Genomic DNA, 18,966 nt, shown 5'->3' with positions numbered 1-18,966 from the left:
TCGCCGCCATCTTGCATTATATCAAAAATGGTTTTTCTTGAATAACTCGGCCATTTTCAATTTTAACGAAAAATGGTGAAGACAAAAGTTGTAGGAAATTCAATTATATTCATTCAATTCAATTTCCTACAACTTTGGTTCTTGCGTTTTTTTTCAAAAAATGGATATTTTTCGAATTAAACCTGAAAATAGCGGCGAAGTAAAACTATTGTATTATCTTGTTTATTTTTGACTTTAGGGCATAAATGAACATGAACAAATTTGTAGGAAATTAAATTTCCTACAATTTATGTCTTTAGCATTTTTCGTTAAAATTGAAAATGGCCGAGTTATTGAAGAAAATTTCATAAAATTCAAGATGGCGGCGATAGCAAGGGGCCGATTTGGTCGACTTTTGGTTTAAGGACTCCCAGTGACCCCCCAACGATTGAACCAAGAAAAAACGAAAACGGAATTAATGCAAAGTGAGGTTGATTTTTTGCCTATCTTGACTGGACTATTATGTATAGACGGATTTTGAAAGGTGTCTTTTATTATTTATCACATCCTGCATGAAGCAGTCATACAGATATATGTAAATCAGGATCTATGATATTTTGCATAGGATATTTGTAGAATTCGATTTTATTAACTTGTCGGAGACTTGAGTTCTATGATCCTTTGAAGATTACAAATTGAAATCCTATTAACTTGATGCCTAAGCTTTTTCACATCACTTTGCGCCGTTAGGAATTAGTTTTCACGAGGAAAAGAAACATTTCAAACGGTATCAAAGGTCAAAACTTTATCCTAATTCAGTGATTCGGAATGAATAGAATTCATTAACGTTCTGTCACTCGGCACTTAGCTGCTGTTGTTTTTAAATAATAATTTGTTCAAGAGAAAAATACTGTTCATTTCAAACAAATAAACTTTTGTTTATGCAGTGTTTCAGTGAATAGACTTGAATGCAAAATGAATCCAGAATTCAGAGTATAGATAAAGTACTATGTACTAAAACAATGCTTCAGGACTTTCGCCAAATCTAACACACTGTACAAAATTATTATATTATATTTCTTACGATTACAATAGTTCGTTATAACATTAAAAATATCAAAAAAAACTCGAAAAAAATGTATCCTTCGAGCCGGATTTGAACCAGCGACCTATGGATGTCTTTTGAATACAGCAATCTTGACCAACTACAGTCCACCGCTCTACCAACTGAGCTATCGAAGGTGTTATTTGATCTATCATTAAAAAAGTGTTATGACCGCTGCCATTCTCTTTATACGAAACGTACAGTTATTGGTCAGCTTCGATTTAACATCAGCTGTTATGCTAATCATTGTATGGTTTCGTTTCAAGCGTGCGTGTGATGTAACAAATGGCGAAAGTTCTGGCCGCGATTCGGGAGCGTAATTTCGTAATCTGAGTTTCGGGCGCGTGGGATCTGCGAGACGACGATCTTGACTGACCGCAGACTCTTCGGCGAGGTCACGCGTTGAGGTCACTGCGAGACGGAGTTCCCTTCCTCCTTTGTACCGGCCACGATTTTGAAGAGGGGAAGTTAGGGAGGGTTTCCGCTTCGAAGCTGCTAGAGCTTCGCGGAACATCCTTATCCGGCGGTCTGTGACCTTTACGTGCCGATAAGGGTAAGTCGCGACGTCACCTGATTTATTAAATGCCAAGCCCACCATTTCAGGGTTCGAGTGTACGGGGATGAGGAACGGTCAAACAGTGGCTACTTTTACCGGCAGCGTAAGTATAATATAATAAGCAATGCGCTGCGAAGCCTATAGATCACAGGCGAAAGATCCTTTTCGCCAGAAATTTTTTGCGGTCTCAAGATTTTCCAGCAAGAGTTTAGCTACCTAGGACTACGAATTCATTCAACTCGGTTTATCCTTCTCTTCTTGTACTCTCTCCCTCTCTACCTGCAGTCGAGCGCAAATCGGTCATCGACTGAAATTACCCAGCAGCAGCTGTAGATGCGGTAATGGATTGGTTTCAAGGTTTTGATTACTAGCAGGGGGGATAAACTGAAATACTTGTTAAAGATGATGGTCCTCTCATTCTGAGATCGAATTACTCAATAAATAAGACTCAATTAGTGTGGTCACTAATTGTTGAAAAAATGTGAAAACATTAGCATGTTATGGCCGATATAATGGCAATTAACTTACATGTATTGCCATTAGATTCTTAGCAATAATAAACATCACCATAATCCACATTGAGTCGCAATTTTATCCTCAACTCATTAATTAAAAGTTCCAGGTAATAACTGTTCTTATAAACATTCAACTGATCTTTACGAACAACAAATTTCCATACTAAACGTATCAAAAAATGATGACAATGATCATTGAAATACCCACTCGATATTTGAATCAGATCAGTCGAGTGGGTCAAGACTCCATTACGACGACTCACCGGGAAAGCAATTTAATCGTACAAAAGTCAGAATATATAAATTTCGACATGCTAAGTAATGCTGTCAAATGTCGATATTAGGTGGAATTGTTTAGAAACATTAGTAATCGTTTAATAAGGATTGCAAGTTCATTGTAACCTGTGAAATGCACAATAGGAAGCTAGGTGTTTGCCGGAGGGACATTTCAAGCGCATTATAAGGCTTCGGTCAAAGGCCTGAGCAGGAGGATTACTAGGATTTACAGGGTGAAAAGGCTTACTTTTCTCGGCGACCACACGTATGGATATACTTACGTAACATGCGAGGGTAAGCATATTATCACATCGTTCACCGGTGAGTTACAGAACTGATTCGTGTCTGCCCTTCCAACCCCAATCCTCCATTGTCCGTTCACCTTGGTCACTTATCTGAGAAACATGTCTACACGAAGGCGAAAATTCCCCTGGTGCGAGATTGTTTACAGCGGTGATGGTTATACTTATGTATTAGGGTGGTCCTTAAAAAGGTCACTTTTGAAATTCGACCGGCTCGCCCCATAAAATAAAAAATAATTTCCCAGTTTTTTCCGATTTTTTACTCAAGGCCAACCCGTGCCGTCAAGAGGGTCGATTTCCTGATTCAACCCTTTCAGGGCACATTAAATCCGCCGAACGGATTTCGATGAAATTTTGCATAGAGGGGTTTTTGGGATCGCTGATTACGAATCTGAACTCAAAGTTTGAAAATCCGAAGTGGCGGATCTAATATAGTGAACCAAAATCCCAAATGTCAATTGATATTGCCATATTGCGACGCCTCTTTCGAAAAGTCGTGCATCCCAGATTTCTTACGAATACTAGCATGTTGTGGTTTTCACTGCGAAAACCAGCACGTTTCGACATTCATCGCGAAAACTAGCAAGTTTTAATACAGATTAGTGAGAGTTTAGTATTGCTGGGTATAAAAGTCCAAAAAGACTGATTTTCAATAAAATCTTCAGTAAAATACAATAGTTGATACACTCTTGTAGAAAGATTACGTATAGTTCAGATAAGTACTACGTGATATAAATATAGTTCGACTAATTAATATTTGTGTTGATAAAAAAACTGGAAAAAATGTAAATCATCTGTAACGAAGCTGTGAAACAAGCCTTAATTTTTCTAAGATCTGAATCGACAGCGCAATTTCGGCGATACTCATAAGATTATCTTGACGCGAATAAACGCACTTCTACATCCGCAAATTGACTTTCATTTCGACTACCGCACACCGCACAAATCTTCAGATAATCCTTATTGCACTAATCGAAAAAAGATAGTTTTAGCAGGGGTAACCGAAATGTGCTAGTTTTCGCGGCAATATCTGAAACGTGTTAGTTTTCGTAGTGAACACCGAAACATGCTAGTTTTCGTAAAAAGCCGAAACGTGCTAGTTTTCGTAAGAAACGTCGATTGGACCCACCACTTTGGATTTTATAATCCCGAGTTCAGATTCGCAATCAGCGACCTCAAAAAGCCTCACGTACCGAGTTTCATCGAAATCAAATGACTTTTTGGATTTCCCTCCATCATATTGGATCTGTTATTTCGAATCTTGAAATTTCCAGCTCAGATTCGTAATCAACGACCCAAGAAACCCCCCTATACCAAATTTAATCTAAATCCGTTCGGTAGATTTAACGTGCCCCTGAAAGGGTTGAATGAAATCCACACTCTCTGGGGCTCGGGTTAGAGTTGAGATAAAGATCATAAAAAATGATGGAATTATTGTTTTAATTATCTAGAGCCGATTCAAGGGGCTAGCCGAACGAAATTCAAGAATGATACTCTTAGGGACCACCCTACTATATATACATTCATATCTACTCGATTTGAATGGTGTTATAAGTAAATACGGTGATTACCGAGAGAACTGATAGGTATGAGGATTCCGACGGAATGATTTATCACCCGTTAGATTCGACATCGTATAACTCATCGCGATAACGATCGCCTTCACTTACCCCGCGAGGTGCCACGAAGTTTCCTACGCGAGGTAGGCTTGCCGCGCCTTCAGTTTCGCACCGAATAATTTCATTGTACGCGCGCGTTTCAGGACTCCTCGTATAGGCAACCCCAGACACACGTTCACCCTCGACTTGCCAACCGTCGATTCCGTTCTCCGGTATGTCATTACATGACTCACAGTTACTGCCAGCGGAGAGGTACGTTGCTTGCATCATACCTACTACACGGGTACGGAGCTTTCGATAACTTCTGGCGATATTTTCATCGTTTGTGACAATGCTTTCTTGTCACAATGCATGTTTTTACGTTCATGTGTACTGTTTTCAGACAAACAGTAATAACAAAGTCGAAGAATACACTTCTGCACGCATACTTCAACACTTCAGATGGTCAAGGTGGGAGTCATTGTTTTACAACACACTTGGCAGGCATCATTCACAGAAATAGTTTAAGACCGTGCTGGTACCTGAATATCTTGCAATGACATAATCTTTGTCAAAATTAACGGTCGCTGGTATTTGCAGGCTCTTAAGCTACAAGTTTTTCACGATAATTGCCAAAATCTTGGCAAAAAAAATTTGATCTCAAGTATTGAAAATTGCATTGCTGTTGAATTGTTAGTTTTATCCAAAATTACGTGATCTTAGATATCTGTCGATTCAGCATAAAACCGTCGTAAATAAAATTATTCCAAACGCAATTGGTTCTGCCCTTGCAAATCAAGTATTCCATGCGCATAAAATGATTTATCGCATGAAGTTACCATATACGCACCGACTTTTAATATTTCCAATATTACATAAAATTGTTCCAATAAATATTCCAATGTGAACGTATTTCACGTAAATTATCTGACGCAATATTGTATTATCCATAGAATTCGTATATTCTATGGTATCAACGAAAAGTTGTTCGTAGACACATGACGCAAACTACCTAATAACGCGTCAGTGGCGTATGCACCGTATAATAGCAAAATTTAGTCTTATAGTTGTAAAGAACAAAGATTATTTACAACAGCAGATGAGATAAGAAAGTTATGCCTCATTTCGCCACGTATTGTGATCAGGCATGTGTGTTTTACAGTTTTTTTACTTCTCACGTGTAATGCTGACGTTATAGTGGATGTACATTAGTTATCATCAATAGAGGCGTCCAAGAATTCTATTGAATCTTTAGCTATTAATTATCATACCTACATACGATGTGAATATTGTGTGTACATTTTATCGTGAAGAGCGATTTGAAAATTATCGAGTCCGCGTACCCTCGGTCGAAAGAGTAGCAGAAGATGTATCGAAGATGTACACCAATCGATCGAAATTTTCGGAGTAGCAGATTTTTCAGAAAACATGCGATATCCATCCAAGTATCCATCAGATATCTAGGAAATCACACGAATCTATCCGTGAATGCTATGCAGATTTCTATCAAATGTATTCGGCATTTTTTTCCTTCTGTGTGGGTAAAGCTTTTCTGTGTGGATTGCCCAGTTCCACCTTAAGCTGTTAAAACTCAGTATGACCTAGATTAAGGATAGTTTGAAGCCGTAATTAGTGAAAATAGTTTAAAGAAAACGAGTGAAATCCACGAAAAGTCCAAAACAGCCGTGTTACCATACTTCTGTGTCAGTTTTGACTATACTACCCTGCACTTTTAGGTTAATTTGTTTATCTCGAGACAATGATTTTTAGTCGTCTGCCATTTTGTTTTAGCCACCACTTGAATTAATTGATTGTTGCCTACCTTCTACCGGGTTGTAAACCGTTGTTATTCAACATATGCAATCCACTGGACTCTTTTTCGCTCTTTAATTAGGCCATCGATCACAGTTTCCAAATTATACCACAATTAATGAAATATTGACCCTACAACGTGTGCATTATCTACCTGGTTCGTCCGAAACAACATCAATTTACATCCTATCATCGATCAAGACATCAATCCTAAGATTAAAAAAAGAGTGAATCAAGTCCATCAATCCATGGTTTTTGAATACCATCCTGTTATGATGGCAATATACGACAAGACTTGTTAACTAATCGCGGGATTCAATGACCGTCTATAAAGAGGAAATATTCCACTCTACCCCTAATCGTAGTCTTTCTTGGTTCAGCAGTTTACTTTGAAGTGTACGTCGTAATTTACATCGTAGCTTATCGAAACACACTGGTACTGACAATGACTTCTCCTCGTGCATATGGTTTTAGATCCGATACTGCTGATCTTCGTAGTCAGCAGTCTCTGGGTAGACTAATCTCATGCCGTTGCCAGCATTTCGAATGGCTATTGGCGCTGTTGGTGAATGGGAATTAAAGAACCATTATGACTGTGCCATACCGTACGTTCCTTATATCCAAACAAAAAAAAGGACCACGCCCCGAACCTGAGGATCCGCAGGATTACACAGAAATAATGGGTATGCAGGGTACGACATGACACGGGTAAGGGTAATAACGGTCGTAACAAAAAACCAAGACCGAGCCAAAAACGGAGAAGCTACCGCAAGCTCGACCGCGATAACAGAATACCCAGAGCTTATGTGTTCGTTCCTTCGTCTACCCTAATTGCCTCGGTCATCACAATTCTGGATCATGTTACAGTCAACTGATTGTTCGGAAATATATTTAAAAAATTGACGAGCTGGTTGATAAAAAAAAAACTGCCAAATACTTTTTCTTGACAGGCTATGAGGACCTCCGAATTGTTCATTCTATCGCCTTGTCATGACCCATGGTTGAGTCTTTAAGTTCGTGGACCAGTAGCTTATTTTATTAGCGAAAAGGTTTTGAGTTCATCAAGCGGGTACAACAAGTTTCTGAATAGGGTTGTTATTCTTTCATTTCTGATTGAATTGTGTTTTCAAAAACTTTTTACTGGTTCCAGAATCTCATTTATAACGGATTACGTTGAAATATTATTCTAAGGGTTTTCAGAGAAATAGAATAATTGTGAATTACCCAAGTAACGATTTTAGATAACACACAAGGGAAATGAAAAAATAATGATGTTGCATACGCGACTCGACTTCGATGCGAAGAGTTGGTGCATGGCGTTAAGATTAAAAATCTACACCTGAGTATCTATTTTTCTTACAATATATTCGAAGGACCGTTATTTTCGAAGAAACAAAACGTTAAATATCAAAAATTTCAAATTTTGAATTTTTTTCCCATTGGTTAAGTACACAATCAGTATTGTCCGTAAAATTTTCAGTATCTGGTTCCTAAGCTCTCTTTCTATTTTTCTCTAATCGACCGAAATTTTGTAACAATTTCATTTTATAGGAAAATTTGATTCTCTGATGCTTTCTACTCAATTCATCATATCCATTCAGTGAAATTGCAAATGTGTTCCGCAAGCTATAAGTAATTTTTTACTCGGTCAATGACAGATGTGATTGGTTTTCTTGATTTTTGTAGGAAGTGGTGTTTCTCCGTTTTTCAAATAGATCAATCAATTATTCTGTGTAGTGTAATACTATATGAGGCGTTACCGAGATTGGGCAATATCTTTTCGAACTCGATGATAAAAATCAGATAGTTCTTTCCCATGTTTATAGCCTCGAAATTGCTTTTTACAGCATCTACGCAGTACTAGTCGCGTGGTAACTCTTTGAAAACACCAGTTACTTTGAAATTATGGATCTTAATTAAATTCTTTGAAAAGTGTGAATCAAAAATGAAAAAAGTTTGGTACGAACTATTATTGAGAGCTATGTTTGCACCTTTTTTGTTATTTTATTGGAACCAATGCCTACAATTGGCATTGGTGAAAGAATTAAAAAAATTAATGGCAGATTCTGCGCAGCAAAAAAAAATGACGAATTTTTTAAAGAATTGCCTACACTTGGAATTGAAGCAAAGCAATTTTTCGTAAATGCAGTGGTACAGTGGAAGTAAGGATGCATAGAAAACATTCTAGGCATCATTATCAACGGGGTATATTAAATTGGATATGCGTAACATTTTTAAGGGAAACGATTGAATTCAACCCTCGAGGTGTCAAAGAAATATTGAAAATACTCCATTTAAATCGGTTGGCTTTGTTTTCTTTTTCACCAAAGCGATGCTTAAAAATTCTCTTGAACTATTTCCGATGCATACGTTTTCTGGGAACCTCACGGAACAATTGCAATAGGATTGAAATGTACAAATAAAATTTCAGTGCGCACCACGGATGATTGTAATAAAATATGCAACTCAAGTGACTATTTTGTAGACAAAAAAAAAACAACTGACCACCAAGTAGTAAGAAAAGTGACTATGGACTCGGAGTATCGGTTGGGGCAGAGAAAGGGGGGAAAGATAGCACAGCCATTGACTAACTCTCTTGGTCACTGCAGTGAAAATGAGGCGCTGTTCGTGGCTGCGGGGGTGGCGCTGGGGCGGCGGAGACGCGCGTCGTGACACTCGGTGCCTAACGCAGACGCACAGCGACGTCGGTCTTCGGGGAGTTCGCAGTCTAGCGTCGCTGGTCGACGTCAACGGATCGCAGGGTTTCCGGTTAAGTCGGGGGTGCGGTTGTCGTTTGTTTGCTTTTCGTCAGATCCCGGAAGTGAACGCGTTCAACACTGCGCAACTATGGCGGCCAAATGGTGTTCGTGGAATGAAGCTTGACGAGAGGTTTGTTCAAAGCGGCCCTGCGACGATATCAACGATTATTGGCCTGCCGCTCCCCGCGCTCCCAACGTTACGATACCGACGGAAGTCGAAGACTTTCGAAATCCGCAACCGAACTGAACCTCCGAAATGCCCATCACCCTCGGCTCGATATTTCTATACGTCTACGTGAAAAATTTACCCGGGCGAATTTTTCCTCCCGCACAATAATATCGATCCTCGACACTTACAGTAAACTAGAAACAAGTTTAACACCGATAACAAAAAGGGTGAAGGTCGTGCCGACTCGTTGCTTCGTCACGCATAAGCACAATGTGCACAAGGATTATCGAGTGTGACGAAATCTGGGGCTTTTCCAATTCCTGAATATCAACCGGTCCCTTTCGTATCCGCAATCGCTCCTACCATTCTCGCCAATCATCGGTTAGACGTAACGAATCCCGCTAATCGCCAAGCAATGCGCAATGCTCGGACCGCTCTAACACCGTGTTAACATTGGTGAACAATCTCCGCGTATCAGAAACCCGTCTCAACAGACAATGTGACGTTGAGCCCCCTCGAGGCGGGTGCGGACGAGCTTTATGGCGATCCCGACGTTCCTGTGAATCAAATTAACCGCCAACTGGGCCGTGCGAACGACTTCAGGCATGCCTTACAATTGGAGGGAATTCGAGGGAATTCGCGACGCGGGGTTTCAGGGCCTGGGACCCGAGGGCTGCTGGTGCGCGGTGAGTCATGACTCGCGACAGTCGGCCGGAATATTCGCTGAACGGGCACGTGGGACGAGGCTGATTAGCGGGACACCTGGACACCCGGACACCGGGTCGGCGGGTCGCGGTACGCGGCGTGGGGCAGGGGCAATGGCGTGATGGGAGAGAGGCAGGGCAAGGAGGGGGGGGGGGGGAGGAGGAGGCTGGTTGTGCGGCAGGCCGAGGCACCGCTCGGTCGATACGGGAACCGTGCGGCGCGGCGCATAGAGCGACAGAGCCCCTAGCCATCGGCGACACGACGACTCCCCCTGAGAACTGTATGCATGTACAACGCACCGTGTGTAACATTCAATGTCCGGCACGAGGAAAGGGACATCCATGTCTCGGTCTCGATGCTGATTGTAAAATTGCGGCGGTCCTTTTTCTCTTCGTGTGAGCTTCCCTCCCTCTCCCCCTCTCCTCCTCGCCGCCCCCCTTTATCCCTTTTCTTCTGTACACTCTACGGGTAAAATCCTGAATATTTGACCGCCTCTTGACGGTCGCGGACTTGGGTAAATATGGCCTCGTAGCACGCGAATCGATCTCTCGAATATTCTCCGACTGAATTAAGCGGCTTAATTTTCCCGCACGGCCGATCATCCCTCCAGCTTTATGGCGCACCTTCATACACCGCGACGAACACTCGAATCCCGGACAAAGAGGTCACGAATCATCTTTCACTTAGGTGGTGATACCTGAGCTATGAGTTTCAGGGCGTTCGGTCTTCTCTGCCTTATCGTACTCCTTCAATCAAGCGCTATTGAGGGTGCATTACGCGTATATTATAATTTTTCGAAATTAAGGTACCGCGATATTTTAACAGACCTTTCATATTTGAAGAGACAAAATAGTTATAATTTTTTGATTTAGAAAAGAAATAGAGTGTCGATTTCTTTTAGTCACGAAAGTGAAAGAACTTTTCCATTAATAATGTATTTAAGTATCAGTAGTTGAACTACAAGCTTGCCTTTCTTATTGATATTGAGAGTCAACTCCGAGCGATCCGTTCATTTTCGTGCCCAATTTACCACATGACATACGCCGCACACATACAGGTGAATCTTGCGAGATAAATTCTCAGTATCTAGGAATTAGTTGATTGTGAAATTACATTTTAGTCTCTCCTATCATGATTCTGTTTTGCGCGAAATACCGCTTGGTAGCTACCGATTGCCCGAAAATGATCGTTAAACTGAAATAAAATTGCAAGTCTTTCAACGACAGTGGCCACGTTGATTTTGTGTTCGTTTTCAAATTCAACCGTCAAATACCTTGGGAAGGTCTTGAAATCTTTAATTGCGGCCGAGTCAGGGATACTTCAGCGATATTCCACGATAATTGTAAGTCACCAAAGACTCGTATTTTCAAGATAATTTCTCTGCCAACAATTCGCAAAATACTCGGTCATTTTCGAGAACTTAGGCCGCAAAATACGTTTGTACGCAAGCACATGTGTTGGTAACAAGGAGCAAAAATATGATCGCTATTATGGTTTACTCCTAAGTTATATCGGTTCTTTTATCTTACGTGCATCGATTTCCCATTCACGCCGCGCGATTGTGTCCCTATGCAGTTTATTTGGCGGGAAAAAGTGACGATTTTATCAAAGCGTGCACAAATTGACACAAATTCCAATCAGGTGGACATAAACACTAGTTTGGGTTGAAGAGAACAGACAATTTATCTCATGGCGAACACAAAAAAATATATCGTCCAATGATCGATATAACAACATGATATGTTATTAGATACTTTCCGTTTTTCGTTCAAACAGAATGTACATTACGGTGTTTCGTTTGGGAGCAAACTTTTTTCACTCTGATCAGAAAACCTCATTATACATAGGAAACATACAGTCCTTGCCTTACGCTGATTACCTCTCATTGTTAATTCCAATTTTATCACGTCGTTCTCGGAGTTTGAAGTTTTTCCATTTGAATAATATGGAAAGGACGTTATTTTTTGAAAAATTATGTCTACCCCGCCACATTCAATAATACACAGACTTGATTCTGAAAGTATATCGTAAAAAATCAAGTTCCCTGCAAGGTGCAGTTCAGTTATGCGTGATATCCGTAGGTCATACGGCTTTAAAGTTGTAACTAAGCTTCGAAGGTCACTTTTATGTGAAAGTTCATCTTTGAGCGTCTTTAGCGGCGAAACTAATGACTTCACAACAAAAATGCTAACCATGAATTTGCTGACAATTCAATTCTTTATGAAAATATCGGGAAAGCAAAGTCCGCAGCTTTCGCGGCTCATACGTTTCAAGTCTTGAAAATGAATTTTAAGGAAAAATTTATCTTTAATCCTCTTTAGTGGCTAAACTATAACTGTCAAGCCGAAATGATATCTCTATCATGTTATTTACATGAGAACATTTCGAATTCCAAGAACGACCTTTCAAAATTGGATCCGCTGTGTACAAGTTTTTCAAGGGCTCGTCTTTGCAAACAAAAGCCGTAACGCCATTGCAGAAAGCGTTCGAACTTCAACTAACGAGCCAAAGGTCGCGTGATTTCCGGTAGACTTGAAGGGCGCGGGAAAGCGTTGCAAACCAGGGGCTAATATCGACTGTAAATAGGTGGCCCCCATGGATGAAACACGGGAGCGAGCGAGCGTATACGTGGTGATTAAAAATGCCGGATAGATCCTTTCTGTCCGGCCGCGGCGGAGGGTCGTGAATCCCGTAGGCCAAATCCATCCAATTATATGTAATGTATATGATATTGGTTTTTTGTTTTGTTTTTTATTTCCGAAGGGGAAATAAATGAAAAACTCGTAACGCGTAAGGAAGGCTGCAAGCAGAGTTATATAGCGGCTGAGGATGGCAATAACTATAACGATAATACGGAAGACCAATGATCCTCGAGGAATATTCTTCGGCGTGATTTTGGTGCCATCGTGAGTGACGCAACGTGTTCCAGCGGGTTATGACTAATTAGCAAGAACCGCAGCCGGCAGCAGAAGCAGCTCATTGTCAGCTATTAGAGGCGCTTTACACTCCCTACACTTCAACTCTAACTAGAAAGTAAGCTGCTCTATGTATTATTACTCTCATTTGTTCTTAATCAAAGAACGACTCGCGGCTTAACGGAATTACACTGCACGTTTTACAGAGATCGTTCACAAAACTTATAATGAGACTCTCAATTATATCATGTTTTAATTTTTATGCCATGGCAATAGAACACGGTTTTCTATTTGTCCAATGAACACATTTAGTTTTTAATAGCTACGCTGCCCTGCTCGTTGAATTCCATTATGATGTGTCATTCATGTCTCTATACGCAATAACTCTGAACACCAACTACTTGAAGTGTTGTATAGCTGATTTTGAATAAAGCGTAAAAATGCGCAGTCCAAAAGTGGGAAGTACGGTTGTCAAAGAACTGGAATAGTATATTGTGTAACAAGGACGTAAACTCGGTCTTTTCGGGCCGAGCGTAAGTCTGCAATATGAATCGTAGGTGAGCCGAGGACGAATATTGAAAATGCACGAGGCGAAAAGACCCTTGCATCTTTGTTGCTCACGATTTTTTGAATAATAAGAGAATGTTACGCGTTTTTCACGACGCATGAAATTAAGGTTAGGGTCACGTAATGTCAGATTTGTTCGCGACAGATTTTTTGTCTTAGGGTGATTGCATTTACCGAGCCGAACAATATCTCAGTTTTTGCAAGTTTTGCGGTTCTTTTTAACCCAAGAATGGTAACGGGGAGGGGGGTGGAGGGGAGGGCACTATACACGAATTCGTTATGATGTACCCGAGAGGTGGAATTTACAAGATTGGTGAATCCCCCCTTCTTCCCTCTCTTGGCAGAATAGGTGAAAAAAAAGTAACGTCACCGTTCTACTAGAGTTAAACAAAAATAGAGACTGTCACAGTGAAAGTAAGAAGGTAAAAATTACGTTTTACTCACCTGTTCACGTATTGCTGCATTACTTGCACGAAAAAGGTAAACAGGGGGAAGAAATTGTTGTTTTACTTCAAAAACTTCCTCGAACTTCGCTCAGCCAATCAAGTTTAAAATAACTTTATCTGAATAATTTTATTGCAGTATACCTGCCATAACATTTTTCAAGAATATTACAGAGTAAGTAAGGTAACACTTGGAACGTCAATCCACGGAAATCTGGATGTCTGTAAAGCATAGAAATCTAGAATACCCCCACTTACAAGGAACCCTAGGTCGCTTAGTCCGTCCGATTTTAATTTAGTTCATATATGTCGTAAAGCATCGAAAACTGAGGGAACTTTTTTTTCAATTGTCGAAAAACGGTTAAAAGTGACGAAAAGGACCCTCAAGGATGGGCACCCAACGGTGCGGTTTCTTGATGCGCTTGATCTCTTTGAATGTAACTACCGCTGAAACGTTTCTACTGACGAATGAATGCGTTTCAGCGTTGATTTTATTCAAATACATCGAGTGCTTCTATCGGAAACTGAGAAACCAACCCAAAAAAATTGTCTTTTATTTTTCTCCATTCTACAACATATGTGAACTAGATCAAATTTGGAGGTGTCGACCCTACTAGGGTTCCTTGTTAGTCATCAATTTTTTTTTTTTAAATCGTGTATTAAAGAGCTACTTGTGAATTTTGCAGCCACACAAACCAGAATTTTTGAGCTCACCTTTGTTGTAAGATAAGCAATTATGAAAAGTGGAGGTGGGGGCAGCTTACTGAAAGTGAAAAAAAAAGTTTGAACTAGTATATTATACAACTGGTGCGTGAAACGTACGCATCCGTTTCACATACGATATGTTTTGCAGTATTCTACGGAAAATATAGAAGAGAGGTTAATTAGGAAAAAATCAAATTCAAAATACTTGTACTATGAATATATGGGTGCAGGTTGCTGGGAGTTGGGACGTGGGAGCGGTTGCTACACGCCCATGGAAGGTGGGGGGGATGCGCTTTTTTGAAGTATTTTCTGACGTTGGTAATACTGTAATTACTGCATATTGTAATACTTATTGATTTCTCACCTCGTTGTCGGTCGGGGTCCGTGGCTTTTTCCTTTTAATTACAAAAACTCTCTCTTTAATGTCCATATGGGACATTTCACGTCAAACCAACGGGTCATCCACCTGACCCCTGGGATTCGATAGCCGCACTTAAGCACTCCGAACAAAATGACTCGGCAAAAAATCATTAGACATTTGCCGATAAAAATTTCGCGGTTTTGCAAAACTAATTTCATTAAATTAAATTAAATTAAATTAAATAAAATCACAATGCACGAAATTGACGATTAAATGTGCGATTTTGACGATAACATTTTGTTAGGAATCATTTTGTGCTAAGTAATTAAGTGTCGTAACTCTGGGATTCTGATAACCAATAGATTTCTTTATTTCTTTTGGTCAAAAATAATACTGCTAATTTTTCAAAATTCTTCTGCAATTTTTTTAAAGGCTGGCAACTTTATGAAGTGATTAAAATATCGTTTACATGAAGATGGACATTTTTAAGATCGATTAAACTTGTTTGTCAAATCAGGGACTTAAAGACACATTTTTATGTCATGGTCCCAAAATGAGACAATAATGGAGAATATATATTTTTTTTAAATTCTGTCATATAAAAAAAAAAAAAAAAATCCGGAATTTATTTCAATAATGGTTTCTTGTAGTGAAAATAAAATACAAAGAAACTCCGTGATCAAATTCAATTTTCTTTTTTTTTGTGTCAAAAGTAAAATGGAGGAAACGATGCTCAATTCTAAACAAAAAAAATCAATAATAGAAACTCAACCGACAGGAACGTTGAATAAAATACAACCTCTATTTAAAGAAATCACATAATTAGCTTGAAATTTTCCTAGTTTAATGACATGGATACAAGTACTTTATTGTAAGAAAAAATCAGTAAGTCGTAAAATATTGGGGTCGTGCAAGGAGTACCTTAAAAAAAAAAACGATCATGAGAAAATTATTCGCTCGATGTGGATCAAAAAATTATGCAACAGGCTTTGATCATTCTGGATTAATTGTAAGTACAAAAGTGGATGTATAAGAACTCGAATGGCAAAAGGTTGAGAAAAAAAAATCATAGAGGTCATTGCGCACAAGGAACCCTTTTCCACTCTGTAAATCGTCACTTTGTCAATTTTTCATATTTTTAACAAAAATTTGGAGTTGGTAATTCTCAGATGTGATACTTTTGGGGGAAAATAGTAGCATAGTACTTAGGCAGAACGTTGACCAACGGGTCGATTCTACGCAGTATGATTAAACGAAGGGTCAAGGCTCCCACACTCGAAATAGAACCCGGTATAGTTCAATGGTCGGTATGGTTGTTTTTAAACGATGTTAAAGTTTTTAATCATTGAAGAGATAGCCAATTTTAGTCTCCACAGCACTTGTCGTCATTTTCGATATTCTGTACAATAGCCAATGAAGACTGAATTGCCACTGTAACATAGTTTGGAGTTTGGATCGGGAAATATGGTCACCGGTAGCTTGGATTATTGACATCCACGAGTGGATGATCGGTGTTCCGCAGTGCCCGGGTGAAGACTAGTTATGTCCGGTGCTTGGATAGCGCAAAATTAATTATCAGGACTGCCACCTATTGCACCCGTTACTCCACATGGTGGCGAAAACAACATTCGAGGTAAAGACAGGTCATCCATGAAGCTGAAGTAATTAGTAACGTTATTGTGATGATACATGCTTCGGAAAAATCTGTTTTGTCGCAATTTTTGTAAATTCTGAAATGTAGTAAATTGAAATGAGGCAAGACATATTCACATTTTTAAAATTAGAGTACTTCAAATTTACTGTAAAATTGTAAAATAGTGATTTTTTCTCCCCAAAGTTTCATTACGTCGACGTTACTATCTTCAGTCTAATGGTTATCCGACGTGTTCAGGAATTAAATTGATTAATATTTTTTAGCAGAAATCGCAAATCTTGAGTGAAGTGAAGAGACGCTCAAGGTTAACATTCACTTTCGATATTCTCAGACAAAAATTAATTTTTCTACGTGTTTCCCGTGGCTTTTAAGGTCTGTAAAAAAATTAATTCATCCAACTGTCGCACAGTGGTTCCAAATCCCGAGTTGCTGGCCAAATATAGAAGGTATTATGGAATCGTTATCAGATTTATTACACGGGGGTTTTTGAGGTCGCTGAACACGGAACTGAAGTCAAATTTCCAAAAAACAAAATGGCGGCCCAAAAATGGTGGATAATTTTATTTAAACTTGAATCAATCTCTATGGAATTAGGTACTAAGGGGTTTTGAATAGAAATAATTTATTATTACGTACATGTGTAGGATATAGTAGATTGGGAAAGTATGTGAATGTAAATACGAATTTGAATACAAATACTTAATTATTAAGAAATTACATTAAATATTACATTCATATAATAAAATGACTTAAAGAAACTTAAACTTAAAGGCTCCAATTGCTATTATCCAATTGCTAAGGCTCAAATTGCTATCGTTATTGCCGCTAGAGTCGCTGCAGTCAGACATTGCAACTACTCTTAGTTTGTTTGCAGTTGGCGATTCCAACAAAGCCATGGCTTCACGCGATACTGATTTGCTTGACTTAGCTGGTATATTATTTATTCTTAGTTTTATTTAGTTATATTGTTTGAATTTTTAACTATTCATTAATCGCAAATGGAAAAAAGATGTCGTCTTTTCAAAGTTTATTGTTTTTGAATGGGATCAATTTTAATAATTCGAAATTATTAGTGATTGAGAATTTTTAAATTAAATAGTATGTTTAGATTCATTCAGAAATTGTTTTCTTATTTAAATTATTGAATTATTATGAATCTGTTAAAAATTCTTTCAGTTGTTTTTCGAAAATATCCAATCTGTATTTCAAATAATTGAAAATATACAATAAGTGTCGCTTGCATTAAGTTTATAGCTTGAGATTTTCCAAAATTTGTTAATGGCATAAAATGTTTTCCTTCGCAGCTATAAAAAATTACTTCAAATAAAAGTTGTAGATGATATTTTTCCCTACAAAACTAAAAAAAAGAAACGATAATCCGACCAATAGGAGTCGAGATATCGAGGATTGCCTGTTTTTCATGTTTTCCAAGATGGCGGACCCAACACAAGGAAATTTTGTTGGATTTTGGCGGTTTTAGGCTTCTCTAATGACCCTCTACTTGTCCTAAAAAAAATTAAGATTTAAGTCCTTTTTGCCAGTTTCAAACCTAATTATCTTGTACTATTAGACAATAATAGAAAATTTTTAAGAATCAGTAATGATTTGTTAATGAAAATGATAGTCGAATCCGGTACAATAATAATTATATCTATGAGAAACAAATTACTCACATTCGCACCCTTCTGTGATGCACTTCGCACAGTATAGTCAACGAAGATCGAGTCACATAGAAGCGCACGGCTTATGGGCCGCTTGAAGCAAAACTTTCCGCGACTCGCAAATCCGTAAGATGGCTCTACCGTCGGTCGACAATAGAGAGCACGATCACCCCAACTCGCCGATCGGAGCCAACACACCGACACTGTGCGCATTAGTATAGAGCGCTGTACGTGAGCCACACAAGCAAAGGCGCCACTATAGAATTATTTAGAATTATTAACTTTTACTCAATGTGAACATAACTTTTTTCCGCAGCGAGCACGAGAATTTACGGTAGATGTTCATAATTTTTGTTGCTCGGTGTATGATTAATATAAGAAATCGCAATAACATAATAAGTGTACTTACATCCAGGAAGAGAGTCCATTTTGCAGAATTGAAATAACTCAATTCTACTTGAAGATATATCACTTTGAACACAACTAAACGATATTTTTCTAGCGTAGCGCACGACCGACTATACCAAGTCGAGTGCTCCGTTGCGAATGAGATCCCAACGGCTAAAGGCAACACCTGAAACCTACCGAGCCTTGAAAGGGTTCCTTGAAATACCCCTCTACCTGACCCCGCAGGTGAAATTCCTTGAATATAAACTTCATTTTTCGGTTTTTGGCTAGCGATTCGGGATTTGGAACCACTGTGTGTCGTAGCGAATGAAAGACGGCCGAATTTGAGAGTTGTTTTTCAGATTTGAAAAATACTGACTGGATATTGATGAGTTGACTCGGGAGTATAAGCTGATGTGTACAATGTTAGTGTAAAAACTGTACACATAACGTGTTGGATTCTGACGCAGGTTAAATGGATGGTAGTAGAGGATACC

The 18,966-nt window shown here is 39.0% G+C and overlaps 1 protein-coding gene and 1 non-coding gene across 3 annotated transcripts in view; one reads left to right on the top strand and one right to left on the bottom strand.

Moving 5' to 3' along the window:
* Positions 1-1,120: 1,120 nt before the first annotated feature.
* Positions 1,121-1,221, bottom strand: Trnay-gua (transfer RNA tyrosine (anticodon GUA)). Its single transcript has 2 exons — positions 1,185-1,221; positions 1,121-1,156 (listed from the first exon to the last, which is right to left on the bottom strand). It is a non-coding gene; the product is annotated as a tRNA-Tyr (tRNA).
* A 7,647-nt stretch (positions 1,222-8,868) lies between these two features.
* Positions 8,869-18,966, top strand: part of LOC124297456 (cholesterol transporter ABCA5-like) — a 48,234-nt gene continuing 38,136 nt past the window's right edge. The window contains exons 1-2 of one of the 2 annotated variants that reach the window (XM_046748520.1): positions 8,869-9,032; positions 12,540-12,809. The gene's annotated coding sequence lies outside the window, so the exon portion shown is untranslated. The remainder of the gene's footprint in view (positions 9,033-12,539; positions 12,810-18,966) is intronic. The other variant, XM_046748521.1, reaches the window with a different exon arrangement.

The sequence above is a fragment of the Neodiprion virginianus genome, chromosome 2 (genome assembly GCF_021901495.1).
Source record: "Neodiprion virginianus isolate iyNeoVirg1 chromosome 2, iyNeoVirg1.1, whole genome shotgun sequence".
Lineage (NCBI taxonomy): Eukaryota > Metazoa > Arthropoda > Insecta > Hymenoptera > Diprionidae > Neodiprion > Neodiprion virginianus.
This window is presented reverse-complemented; position numbering and strand designations above follow the sequence as displayed.